Here is a 12,484-nt window from a genome sequence, read left to right as displayed (position 1 = left end):
GCAAAACATAGATCCCTTAACCTGAACATACCTGCATTACCTATTACTGACCAGTCTGTGCCAAAGATTTATTCTCTGGCACTAAAATGGAGCACTTAAAAATATTGCTGTAAAGCAAATGTCTACACACTGGGCTTTGCAGCAAATAATGTTATTCCTACTTTAAAATATTTAAGTCCATAATTGGATGAATATATATGCCTTCTTACATATAAGGAGTTCAGATCATAAAAACACAATACAGTCCAAAAAAAAAAAAAACTCTACTTAGAATAAAACTAAATAGTTTTATAAGAAATACAGATATCGCATATGTTTACAAATATCATAGACACACGAATTTGTTCAAATATTGTAAAGAAGTGGTTTTACATTATAAATGTCCCAAACATCCATTTACCTTGCTCAAAGCAAACAAAGTAAAACTCAGTATTTAACTCCTGCAGTTCAGATATCATAACAGTATACATATAGAATGCAAACTTGATCAGATTATACAGTGAATGTTTTCTCAGTTGAGTGTAGGTTTTCAAAAGCAAGAAAAAAGATAAACAACGTCCTCATCTGCTATGTTCACGGGGGTGCCCAATTTATCAAAACAACACATTGAACTTTTGGCTAAGAAGAAAAATAAATTACAAAATACAATTAAATACCTGTAAATTCAATAATGAAGTAAAAAAATATGGTCTCATTTCACTTACTACATATTTTAAATGTTACCTCAAGACAAACCAAAAAAATAAATAAGCACACCTCTAGGCTCACACGTAAAACAGAAGAGAGAGTGTGTGGAAGGAGCAGCAAGTTTCTAAGTAAAAGATGAATGTGTGATATGGTCAACAACGTCCTCATCTGCTATGTTCACGGGGGTGCCCAATTTATCAAAACAGCACATTGAACTTTTGGCTAAGAAGAAAAATAAATTACAAAATACAATTAAATACCTGTAAATTCAATAATGAAGTAAAAAATGTGGACTCATTTCACTTACTACATATTTTAAATGTTACCTCAAGACATAGCATCTTTCTAGCCAGTCTTTAACTCCTGAAAAAGAAAGACAAGGACAAATCAGATGACAGAATGGCACGGCCCAGTGGTCGGTCAGGGCACAGCACTTGAGCAACTGGGTTTTCTTCATCTGGAGTTTTAATGGTTGGACCTAACTTTAGAGGTGGAAAAATTTGGATGTGGCAATTTTAGAGAATTACGATTAGGGAAAAGTTTATATACAAATGAATATGTGGCGATTAAACTGGAGCCCATGAAATCCAGAGCACCAAAGCTGCATTTGGAATACAGATTCTATAAGCAGTTAGCATCTGGAGGTGGTATACCTCAAGTTTACTGTTTTGGCCCTTGTGGTAAATACAAACGGTATGGTGCTTGAACTGCTGGGACCTACTTTGGAAGATTTGTTTGACCTCTGTGATAGAACACTTTTTCTTAAAACAGTTCTCTTGATAGCTATACAACCGATTTCTCGCATGGAGTATGCCCACTCAAAGACCTTGATATACAGAGATATGAAGCCTGAGATCTTCTTAATAGGACGGCCAGGAAACAAAGCCCAGCAACTCATTCATATCATAGATTTTGTTTTGGTAAATGAATATATTGATCCAGAGACAAAGAAACATATACCATACAGAGAACACAAATCCTTACTGGAACAGTCAGAACATGAGCATAAACACACATCTAGGAAAAGAACACAGTAGAAGAGCTGATTTAGAAGCTTTAAGCCATATGTTCATGTACTTCCTGAGAGGCGGTCTTCCTTGGCAAGGCTTAAAGGTGCATATGTCAAAAGAGAGATCAGAAAATTGGAAACACGAAATTTGCCACAACGTTAGAAGTGCTGTGTGAAAACTTGCCAGAAATGGCAACATATCTTTGTTACATAGGAACGCTAGATTTTTTTTGAAGAGCCAGACTATGATTACCTAAGAAAGCTTTTTACTGACTTGTTCAATTGCAAAGGGTATATGCTTGATTATGAATGTGACTGGTTTGGTAAACAGTTGCCTACTCCTCTAGGTGCAGTTCAGCAGACGCCACTCTGTCATCAAACAGAAAAGCACACCAACACAGAGACAAGATACATCAGTCTAAAAACCAGGTTGTAAGTTTTACAAATAGAGAACTAAACATGGATGACCCCATGGTGGGACGGTCAAATGGACCAATTACAGCCTCTATGGAAGTAGAAGTAATGGATGAAACCAACTGCCAGAAAGTTTTGAATATATGGTGCTGCAGCTTTTTCAAACAAAGGAAAAGGAAAACCATACAATGTCACTGAAAGGAAAATTATACAAATTTAAGGTTTAAAAATATAAAATTAAAAGAGTAAGCCCTGCTGCCAGGAATAACAGGCCATAAAGATAAAGGAGGACTGACCCATAAACCATCCAAAGACATCCCCCCAGCTTACTCAGAATCATACTTTAACCAGATGTCCTCCAGACCCTGATAAGCCCATACTTGTGCTTTTCAGCCATTGTGTCCTACAGAGAGAATTCCAGGAAACCAGGCAGCCCAAGCCTAACCAGAGGTGTTTCAAATACAGATGTTTCATCAATTTTGACAAACTTAAAAATAATGAGGACCTAAAGGCCCAACCGTTCTCCTGATTTAGTAGCTCTGTTCCAGGGGGCCATAAAAGCTTCTGGCGTCCCCTTATCTCCTGGAGCCATAAAACAATCCTGTAACTTGTGGTGCATTCCCCTTTGACATCCCCCCCATCCCCTGGTGCTCACAGCCTCTGCCTTTAAATTCTCTTTCTCCCAGCCTCTCGGGGTCGACACCTCTGTCTCTTGCGTGGGAGATGTGTCAGCCCGGAGATCTCTGTAATAGGTCTCCATAATAAACCTCTCCTTTGCTTATTACATCCAAAATGGTCTCTCTGTGTCTGGGGTCCGCGATTTCCCAAGACTTGAGTAAGGGTCTCTCTGCATGGGATCTTTCAGTCACAAAGGACTGGACACAGACATATCCTGGGGAGTTACTTAACTGTTCATATGCTGTCTCATGATTAAAATCATCTCTATGGTGACCACATATATTGTCAAGGACTCACTCTTGAAACAAAAACGTCATACTTTCATATTTCATTTCGTGGTTGTCTTACATTCATTCCCCCATCCCTGAGTTAGCTTTGTGGAAGCTTTAGAATCTTGTCAAACGTGAGTGCTTTCCCATCCTTGAATGGAATGGATGAAAAAGTGTATTGATGAACACAGTTCCAAAGGAAAAAAATACAGGTGTCCAAATGTCAATTAATTGTACCTAATTTGATTTCTTTATGTCTTCTATAAAAGCATAATCAAACAGGAATTTTCCTCTCACTGGTTAGTGCAGCCGAGAAAACAGTTGTCCAAATATTAAAAACAACTCTTGTAAACAATTCCTGTTTTGTGCCATCTGCATTTATTTCAGTATGTCTGATGATACTGTTATTCATGAATCATATTGGCCTTTTCTTTGTGAAATAATGGTACCGTCACTGCCTAGAGGTAATGAGGATAAAGTACTATGGGATTGGCAAACTCTGGCGGTCAATAAAGTGGCAGTATTGGAAATATGAGCTCAGCTTCTGTGGCGCCACTGTGTTAGGTGCAACTGCAGAAGAAGAAGCGCCAGGAACATTTGCTTAATGTCAATCTGCTTTCAGATAATATATGATAGATGGCAAGAAGTGAGTACGGGAGAAGTACTGTGTGTTAGAGTTTAAAAGCACACAGAGGAAAGGATGAAAATGGGAACATATTTTCAGTGTGTAAGGCTGGAGCACCATTAAGAGCCTACTTACTGCTCATGGCCACATTTCTCTCAGAAGCAGAAACCCAAAGACGTGCCATACAGTGGTGGCTGCCTGTTATGTTGTTCTTCAAGTAAGGAAAAGAATCATACTCCCAGCAACAAACACTGGGCCACTCTGTTGCCCTCTGTGCTCACGAGTCTCTTGTATTCAGCTTGGCTAAGTCTCTGGAATTCCCTGTCTACAGCACAATGTTGACGAGTGGAGAATATTCTGAAGAGAGAGTGGGCAGTGTGCTTTGCCTCCATAGCTTTCACAGTGCCTGCATATGAAGAGTGTAACAGTTCCGTTGTTAGCCAAGTCCATTCCACTTCGCAAGCCAGTTTTGTAAGGACGTAAGGACAGTGTCATACAGTTTTTCTCATCCAGATTTCCATTCTTAAATAATTTATGGAATTCTAACATCTTAAACATCTAAGAATGTACGTTCTGAAGAAAAAAACTCACCATTAAGATATTCATCTTAATTTTTTGAGTCCATTTATACAACCATCTTGAATCTGTAAATCTTTTAAGAAATGACCTTTGTATAGTATATGAGGCAGATGTTCATACACAGTTTAGAAACACAAACATCCTGGAAATAGATTGGGAAGTAATGGAGAAAGATGAAAAAATTGCTACTCCAAGTGAAACATTATTTTAGAATATTTATACAAAATTCAGGAAGGCTCAGAAACTTAGTTTCTAAAATAAAATCGTATGTTACTATGAGCAAATTGATGACTTTACATATTTTGATCTTCATCTAGAAAATAAGGATATTGTTCAGCTTGTGAGACACTAATGAGTATTGGAATTTGCTGAAAGAGGGCATCATTGACAGTAGAATATAACTACTAGTAGAAGCAGTAGAGACCTTTGCTTTCAAATGATCATAGGTGATTTCTGTCAATTACTGCATCAGGGAGGGATGTTGAAGCTCACACACTAGGCAATTAATAGGTGTCTAGAATATCCCTAACACTCTGGAAATTGGAACCACTTGGAGAGTCTCTGTTGATTCCATGTTCATATATCCAATATATCTAGGCACACTGCTTGATGACTTAGAGATCATTATACCAAATATGCAAAGATTACCAGTGTCACAGAAAAATTTAAATTGTGCACAATGAAAACCCATGTTACCATTTACCCCTCCCACATTAGAATTTTCTTCATTCTTCATTCTTCATTATACACACACATCTTGTCTATGGTACAGCAAGCATATTGTGAGGGTGGATAAAATATCTCCAGGTGTACTCATTGCTGGAGTTATTGGGGAGAAAGCACATGCAGCTTGAGAAAGTCTTACAGTTTCTACTGAGATAGTAAAAAGGCTATTTACTTGCTACTTTGATGATTTAGGAAGAGGTGCTAAGTGCCAGAGAGTGTAGTTTCTGGCCTGTAACGAACACAGGAGGTGGGTCATCTACAGTGGCACTAATTTAGACTTAGATTAGTAAACATTTATCATGACACAGCAACCCTAAATATCTCTTAAGACAATGCAAGTCATATCCTCAGCTGAGACTTTCTCCTCTGATTCTTCAAGAAGAACCAACCAGAAAGAAGACCCCCACCAAGGCTGGCTCCTAGCACTTACTCTTTTCAAGATTTTCTTCATGTACATATTATTTACTTTCTATATAAGAATTAATAATAGAGCTATTATAATTTAGTACACTGTGTATGGCAATGATGCGGTCACAATTTTATTCATAACTCCGTGTATGTTAATATAAGTATTGAATAGTAGTTACAGTTGTTGTGTATTGTAAAATTAGGAAACTCCATGTTTCTAGATTTCTTTGTCGAAAAGTATTTGGAGAATTCTTTAGACACTCTTCATTTTGTGGTACTAGCAATGTGGGCATTCTTACATGTCATGGTTCTATTCTATGTAAGTGAATGTCTTTCTTTGTCATGTGTATCTTTTCAATTGAAGTTATTCACATTAGGACACAATATCAGCTCTTCCTCTTCTCCTAGTACCCATAACTGTATTCATTACCCCATTTCCCTTAAAAGCACAAGTCCCTGTCTATTGGATGTAATTAGTTAAGATCTTTTGGTATCCTGAAGGTGGTGTCTTTTGACTTACAGTGTCGTGCCCACCTCGACCGGCAAGGAAGACGCAACACCGTTGGATCCTTCTCAATCAGCCTTTATTGCAGGAACACCTTATTGATGATACGGGGACCCCGGGGAACAAAGGCACTCGCCTTAAATACAAGACAGGCTGTGGCTGTAAATTTGTCCACTGGGGATTGGTGGAGCATGAAATACCTATTTAGCATGAATATCACCCTGACCTTGTAGGTGCTGGGGGTCTGCCAACACATGCGCTGTAGGTGTTTACCACAAACGATCACCGGATGTCGGCGCCATCTTTAGCCGCTCCCTACATCTCCCTCTTTTTTGTTTTTTTTAAAAATGAACCCATTAGGTGGAGGTAGTGGTCTGAGAGAGGTCAGACATGTCTCACAGAGTGCCCAGCTCGGACATGGCGAACCACTCTTGCAGTTAGGACTGCACCCCAATGGCTAGAGATGACTTATGTACAACACACCGTCCTGGGCTATACGTGTGTGTTTAATATTAGGGGAGAAGCAGAGCAGAGGGGCATAGGACCAGCCTGAATGTTCAAACAGGGCAAGTCCACCTCTGTCTATGACTGGTCTAGATCTGGGTGTCACGTCAATACACGTCATTGCTCCTGTCTTAGGTCGTTCCTCTCTAAAAACTCGGCCTTACCCGTCACGAAATTAACCCTATCGCCACCGGGCTCCTGTCTTAGGTTGGTCCGAGCCTGGGGAAAGTTGCCCGTCTCTGGATACAATGACTTCACATGACAGTGACAAAATATGATCTAGGGCGAACTCTCAAATTATCAGAGAGGCCAGCCATACACTGGGAGAAGCACTGCTTTCAAATGCCGCCATAGCTTGGTAAACAATCTCTTTGTGTCTGGCATGCTCTCGTTGTAAACGGCAAAAAAGCCATAGACATACTCCACATCCCAAGAGGACTATGGCCCCCCAGGCAAACATGCCAGCCCAATCTTTAAAAAATGAGAAAGCATTAGTGATCCAGGAGGTGAAATCTCCAAACGTGATGGGTTCCATTCTGGTGTTGTTAAGGACAGCAATCAGCAATTGTCTTGATAATTGTTCTGCTTCCATGGACCAGTTTCCTTTCAAATAATTTGAGATTTCTTTGCTCTGTTGAAAATACTGAGAAAAGTTAGCTTGCAATGGAGTAACACATAAGCCTCTAAGAGAGGAAACGCAGGACAGCTGCATCATATGATATAATGCCTCAATTTGTTCTTGAATCAAATCTATTCGTTGGTTAGCTAATAGAAAGCCAGATGCCAAGTGGGCATTAAATTCTTCTTGTATCTCTAATGCCACTGCGGTTCTTTCTACAATCTGATTGATAGTCTCAGCTGTCTGTATTTGATTAGTCATAGGTTTAATAGCAGCATGGCGATCCGCAGCAGAGCGGCCATGCATATCCAAAATTAAGAAATTTAGAGTAAAAAAAGCTAAAGACAACTGTTCTCTTGGTGTTTTGCCATAGGCAATTCCCCCTTTTTGTTTTTGTAAGAGCTCTTTTAAAGTACGATGTGCTCTTTCTACAATTCCTTGACCTTGGGGATTGTATGGCAATCCTGTAGTATGTTTGACCTGTATTGTTTGGCAAAATGTCTGAAAAGACTTTGTAGTGTAGGCAGGTCCATTGTCTTGAGGCTGTCAGGCTTTCCCCAGGCTGTCCACGCCTCTAAGCAATGACTAATGGCATTACGAGCCTTTTCACCAGTCATCAGAGTGGCATGTATAATGCCAGAACAGGTATCAACAGAAACGTGTATATTTTAAATTTCCAAATTGAGATATGTGTGTGCCATCCATCTGCCACAGTTTTAGTGAAATCAGACCACGAGGGTTAACTCCCACCTGAGGAGGGTGGTGAAACCGAACACAATTCTGGCAACGTAATACTACATCACGAGCTGTAGCTCTAGAGATTTTAAATTTTTGTTGAAGAGTGAAAGCAGGAACATGAAACTTTTGATGAAATTCTCTAGCAAGATCAACTGGAGCTGCATGAAAAATAAATTCTCTGCGAGTACTAGCATCCACCAAAGCGTTATTACTGGCCATGGGACCAGGCAAATTAGTATGAGCTCGAATATGTTGTATGAAAAACTCATTTTTTTCTTGGCCCAAATTAATTTTTGTAATTCTAAAAGAATTTGACATATAGTACTGGTCAACCTAATTGGCCATGTAATTTCAAGTGAGCGCACAGCGTTAACTACATAAGCAGACTCAGAAATTAAATTGAAAGAATCATGAAATCTTTTAAAAACTTCCAACACAATTTTACATTCTGTAATTTGGGGGTGCCTGGCTTCTAGGATAAGAATTCTATAAAAATATTATCTCAATTTAGACCTGTTTCTCTAGGTTGGCTCATGTCACATATTGTCTAGAATGACTCTATCTAAATTATCAGTTTTATGTCAACTTCTTGTTATAGATGTTATAATTTTTTAACCATATGCAATAACTTAAAGGCCAATAATCTATGACCAAGGCATGTAGAACATATTTATACACTTAAAACCAGTCAGAAACAGAATTGAAGTGGTTAACACATGTCTTTAATATTTAGACCAAGCACCATTTTTGCTTTTCTAGCTGTGATTTTAAAAGAAACACCTTGTCACCTGCTAAGTCTAATAACAAGTCAGGGATTTTTCTAAGAGAAACAGCCATCAGCTCCCATACCAAGAAGCTGAGGAGCTGCTGGCGCCTTTAAGATCAGCTCCTGCAGATGTTCCGCCCCCGGGCAGCTTGTCCAGCTGACCTAGGTTCTTTGCTGCAGGTACAGGGCTCCAAAGGCCGATTGAAACTGCTTTTTATTTATTTGTTCTCTTTTCAGAAACGAGTTAAGACCAAATCAAGGTGTGAATGACCGGCAGATAAAGTTTTTACCATTTTTTCTTTTGAACATGAAACATAAAACATTTAAACAATGAGAAACAAAAACCACAGACATAAACTGACAGACATGGACAGCTTGGTGCACCAAGGACAGACAATAGACATAGAGGGAAAAAACTAGATGGTGTCCCACTGAAAGGACTCAGATATCTTATCTATGGAGTTCAGAACCAGAAATAAGCATTTCTCTAATAGGAGCCAGCAGAGAGGCAGGACGTCTCCAACCTTTCTTCTGTTCCTAGGAGAGCTCTGAAAGTTTTTCTCTTTCTCCAAAGCATCTGTGGAGAGTCTGGGAGGACTGTTTTTCCCAAACCCATTCTCTCTCATGTCTAGGGTGTAAACTGTCTCTAATCAGGGTCCAAAGACTAAAACATAACTCTAAAAGAATGCATACACAAAAACACTTTACCATTACCTTGTCTCTTTTTTATTACAAGTTTTACTCATGCTAGCCCAAATCATCGAGGCCTTTTCTAGCCCATCTTACCCCAATATGTCCCTGTTTTATGGCTCCAGGAGATAAGGGCCAAAAGGTTTTATGGCCCCTGGTTCTTGGAACAGAGCTACTAAATCAGGAGAAGGATCGGATCTTCAAGTCCTTATTATTTTTATCTCGTCCTGTCGGAGTAAAAGTTGGTCAGAGTTGATGAATCATCTGCATTTGAAACACATCTGGTTAGGCGTGGGCCTGGAATGTTCTCTGTTTTAACTTTTACCTTTGGCTGTTGGCAGTTTTGTAGTCCGAGGGGCTTCTCTGTCCCCCAACCTGGGGCATTTTGACCACAGGGGCAGGAACTGGCTGCTGTGGGGATAGGATCAAAGGCACTCTCCATGTTAATGATGACTAACGAGAAAAATAACTTAATGCTGGAGACTGACTCCTCTCTTGGAATAAAACCAACAGATAAGGCAGGCTCCCTGAAAGAACTTCTCTTAATGAGCACTCTCTTTCTGTGAGCAAAAGTTGAAGGTCTGGCCACTAAAAGCAGAAATTCTTTTCTTGTTCTTGTTTTCCTTAGAGTCCTCCCCCACCTCACTCTCAGCCTTTTCAGATCATTCCTCCTGTAGCATTTCTAACGCAGCCTGTCCCTTTAAGGTTCCTTGTTCCCAAGCAAAATTTAAATCTTTCCCAGCTTTTCTTAGCTGTCCACCTCGAGATTCCCAGAGAGCGAGCCAAGGTGCAATGGCAATCGCACTCACTAAGAAATCTCTCTATAGTGTTTCTTTTTATCCTAAGCCTTTTTCTTTTAAACAGCTCCTGAAGAGCCAGAAAAATTGGGTGAGACTGAGCAGTCTCCATGTTCACTGTAGCAGCTCCGCAGCTAGTTTCGCTCCCCCCTACTGTGTGGGCTGGGAGCACAAGCACAGATAAAACACTATGCTTCAAAAATTAACGTTGGCTATCAACCAACACACCGGCACTAGAGCAGGGTCCATAAAATTAAGTTTCCTTTCACTACACCTGTTCCATAGCCGGAGAGAGGCAGGCTCTGGTTAAACTCCCCCAGTCTCCAGGGGTGAGACAGTATTTGCCAAGAGCCTCAATTTGAGCGATAACAAAAGCTGAGTTGACTCCTTAGGTTTTGACTGACTCTGTTAATTGTTTTATTGTCTTAAAGTCAACAGGTTCATGATGTCGCTGCCCGTTTGCATCCAGAAAAACTGGAAAACTCAATCCTAACTCTTTCCATACTTCCGGGCAAAAAGAAGTACTTCCTGCAGGCTTCACCATTGTTTTACCCTGAAAGTTATACGGTGGTGCAGGAGGTGCTGTTGGCATAATTGCCTTCTTATCTAAGTCCTTGGCTTGTTTCTGCACAGCGTAAGTGTTTGGCCAGTCAGAAAGATCAATCTCTTTCTCATAATGAGCTACCTCCTCCTCAAGGTCAGCTAAGTCACTATCACTAAACTCTGAATCACTAGACATCTCCAAGGTCAATGCCTTTAATGAGGGATAAATTTTCTTTTTTCCTTGATCTTGATTACTTTTCCTGCCTTTGTCTGTCCTCTCCTTGATCTTTTCTGCCTTCTCTTTTACCTCTTTTCCTCCTTTTCCTTTCTTTCCTTCCTTCAAAACTTTCTCTCCTTCTGACATACTCTCCTGTTGTTCTGTGAGGATTCTCTGACCTGTCCTAACAGCTTCTTCACATCGTTTATCTTCCAAGCAGGCACGGATCATACGCCAAAGCGGCCTTGTCCCTGGTTTAAGCTTGCCCACTGTAGTCTCCTTATCCAGATCTTTTCCCAGCTTCTCCCATGCTCTCAAAGTGAGCGACCCTGACACTATAAACCACGGGGCACAACTGTTACACTCATCAAGAAAACTCAGCAGGATTTTCTTTTCAATTTTAAGCTTACGCTAACCAAGAAGCTCCTGAAGAGCTGACAGGAGCGGGGTGGAGTGTGAGTTTCCCATGCTTTTACGACCTTATTTACGATCGATTTACAAGCAAGGCGAGCTGGCGAGCTGGCATGTTTATTTACACACGATCTTGTGGCTCATCATGGACTCTTCCCAACAAATGCATTCGTGCCCTGGACGGTGGCAATTCAGGCAGAAGCAACACCACAACACAAAAAGAGTATAAGGCAAAAGTGCTAGTCCAACCCACAAAGGATCAAATGGAAAAGACAACATTACCGTGCTCCACAAACCCCTTTTTGCCTCTAAACCAAGGCTATCATTGTCTGTGCTTTTCCAGAGAACTTTATTGTCCTACCAGGGAAGTTTTACAATCCCTTATCCCGGAGCTTTATCATCCCAACTTCAGGAACTTTACCGTTCCACTTCTAGGAACTCTATTGTCCCAATTCCGGCAACTAACTGCCCCTACTGGGAACTTACCGACGTCGACCGTCCTGAGGCTGAAAAAGTTCTGGATCCAGACGAGAAAAGATTTTCTCGGGTCACCGAACGGGCCACCAGTTGTTGCGCCCACCTCGACCGGCAAGGAAGACGCAACACCGTTGGATCCTTCTCAATCAGCCTTTATTGCAGGAACATCTTATTGATGATACGGGGACCCCGGGGAACAAAGGCACTCGCCTTAAATAAAAGACAGGCTGTGGCTGTAAATTTGTCCACTGGGGATTGGTGGAGCATGAAATACCTATTTAGCATGAATATCACCCTGGCCTTGTAGGTGCTGGGGGTCTGCCAACACATGCGCTGTAGGAGTTTACCACAAACGACCACCGGATGTCGGCGCCATCTTTAGCCGCTCCCTACATTACAGAAGGTTTTCACATTCACAAGGTTCCATTTATTAATTCTTGACCTTAGTGCCAGAGCCATTGGTGTTCTGTTTTGGAAGGTGTCTCCTCCTGTTCCAGTAGGTTGAACTGTTCCCCATTTCTGTTTTCTTAGATTTTGTCTTGATTTGTAAAGAGGTCTTTGATCCATTTGGATCATAGTATTGAGTATTTTGCATGGTGATAGATATTTTCATTCTTCTTCATGAAGACATCCAGTTACACCAACCGCATTTGTATAAGATACTTTCCCCTTTCCATTGTAAGGTTTTAGCTTCTTTTTCAACAAATCAAGTATTCATCGATACATGGGCTTATATTGGTATCTACAGTTGTATTCAATTGAACCACTTGTCTGTTTGTATACCAATAAAAGCAAGTTTTTATTACTATTTCAGCAGTATTG

The 12,484-nt window shown here is 40.5% G+C and overlaps 1 pseudogene; it reads left to right on the top strand.

The window, feature by feature from the left end:
- Positions 1-628: 628 nt before the first annotated feature.
- On the top strand, positions 629-9,093 carry LOC134487034 (casein kinase I-like; annotated as a pseudogene).
- The last annotated feature ends 3,391 nt before the right edge of the window (positions 9,094-12,484 follow it).

The sequence above is a fragment of the Rattus norvegicus genome, chromosome 5 (assembly GCF_036323735.1).
Source record: "Rattus norvegicus strain BN/NHsdMcwi chromosome 5, GRCr8, whole genome shotgun sequence".
Classification (NCBI taxonomy): Eukaryota; Metazoa; Chordata; class Mammalia; order Rodentia; family Muridae; genus Rattus; species Rattus norvegicus.
The sequence above is the reverse complement of the archived record's forward strand: the minus strand, read 5'-3'. Positions and strand labels throughout refer to the sequence as shown.